This window comes from Triticum dicoccoides, chromosome 3A (genome assembly GCF_002162155.2).
Source record: "Triticum dicoccoides isolate Atlit2015 ecotype Zavitan chromosome 3A, WEW_v2.0, whole genome shotgun sequence".
NCBI lineage: Eukaryota > Viridiplantae > Streptophyta > Magnoliopsida > Poales > Poaceae > Triticum > Triticum dicoccoides.
In genome coordinates this window covers 706,336,438-706,338,559 of record NC_041384.1, presented here as the reverse complement: position 1 = coordinate 706,338,559, position 2,122 = coordinate 706,336,438, and positions in this window count along the sequence as shown.

Below are 2,122 nucleotides of genomic sequence, written 5' to 3'. Positions count from 1 at the left end.
GTAACCTCCCGGTACTCCGGTAAAATCCCGATTTCACCCGGAACACTTCCGATGTCCAAATATAGGCTTCCAATATATCAATCTTTATGTCTTGACCATTTCGAGACTCCTCGTCATGTCCGTGATCATATCCGGGACTCTGAAAAACCTTCGGTACATCAAAATGCATAAACTCATAATATAACTGTCATCGTAACCTTAAGCGTGCGGACCCTACGGGTTCGAGAACAATGTAGACATGACCGAGACACGTCTCCGGTCAATAACCAATAGTGGGACCTGGATGCCCATATTGGCTCCCACATATTCTATGAAGATCTTTATCGGTCAGACCGCATAACAACATACGTTGTTCCCTTTGTCATCGGTATGTTACTTGCCCGAGATTCGATTGTCGGTATCCAATACCTAGTTCAATCTCGTTACCGGCAAGTCTCTTTACTCGTTCTGTAATACATCATCCCGCAACTAACTCATTAGTTGCAATGCTTGCAAGGCTTATGTGATGTGCATTACCGAGAGGGCCCAGAGATACCTCTCCGACAATCGGAGTGACAAAACCTAATCTCGAAATACGCCAACCCAACATGTACCTTTGGAGACACCTGTAGTACTCCTTTATAATCACCCAGTAACGTTGTGACGTTTGGTAGTACCAAAAGTGTTCCTCCGGTAAACGGGAGTTGCATAATCTCATAGTTATAGGAACATGTATAAGTCATGAAGAAAGCAATAGCAACATACTAAATGATCGGGTGCTAAGCTAATGGAATGGGTCATGTCAATCAGATCATTCTCTTAATGATGTGATCCCGTTAATCAAATAACAACTCATTGTTCATGGTTAGGAAACATAACCATCTTTGATTAACGAGCTAGTCAAGTAGAGGCATACTAGTGACACTTTGTTTGTCTATGTATTCACACATGTATTATGTTTCCGGTTAATACAATTCTAGCATGAATAATAAACATTTATCATGATTATAAGGAAATAAATAATAACTTTATTATTGCCTCTAGGGCATATTTCCTTCAGTTTCACCCTTTGCTTGTAATTCTGAATAAGGGAAGAGAAGAACAACGAAAAGTTGCAGACTGAACGCAACGCAAAAAACACTCTCTGTCATTGTCTTTGTGAGTTCATCCATTATTCGCGTTTGTGATTCAGATCCTGTGATAACAAGTGGTACCAGAGCCTCTGAATCGCCATGGTTGGAACACCACCACCGACGACAGCTGCTGGATCCAAATCGCCCACCGGCGAGCCACGTCGCGTGCGCTCACCGAGCCGCGGACGGAGCAGGATGCGGAGAGGCGACGGCGGTGAAGTGGTGGTGAGGGAGACCATAGTGAGGGAGACCGGCGGCGGCGCCGTCTCGTGGCCAGTCCTCATGAAGACGAACTACACGGAGTGGGCCATCCTGATGTGCGTCAAGATGCAGGGCGTGGGACTCTGGGAGGCCATCGAGCCCGGCGACGCGCCAGAGCGGCAGGAGAGGCAGGCCCTGGGCGCCATCCTAAGCTCGGTGCCGCCTGAGATGGTCCAGATCCTGGCTGCCAAGGACGATGCAAAGGTGGCCTGGGACACGATCAAGACACTCCGTGTCGGCGTGGATCGCGTGCGGGAAGCACGTCGACAGAAGCTGCGGAAGGATTTCGACGCGCTCGCGTTCAAGGCCGGTGAGAATGTCGAGGACTTCTCTCTCCGTGCCTCGAGTGTGGTCACGGAGCTGCAGGCTCTTGGAGATACCACCTTCGAGCTCGACGGCGTGTAGAAGATCCTGCGTGTCGTGCCATCCAGATACTCCCAGATGGCGTGCTCGATAGAGACGCTGCTGGATCTGAAGGACCTCTCCATCGACGAGCTGAGCGGGCGCCTGGCGGCGTCGGAAGGCCGCGGCGCGCCGGAGCAAGATACGGGTGGGCGCCTGCTCCTGGCGGAGGAGGAATGGCGCGCCCGTCTGGGAAATCGTCACGCCGGCGACAGCTCGTCCGGTGGCGGCGGAAAAGGCAAGAAGCCACAGGGTCGTCCTTAGAGCAGGGATGGCGGAGGCAAGGTCGACGGCGGTGGAAAGCCACCGCGCCGCAATGGGAGGTGCAACTACTGCGGCATCGACGG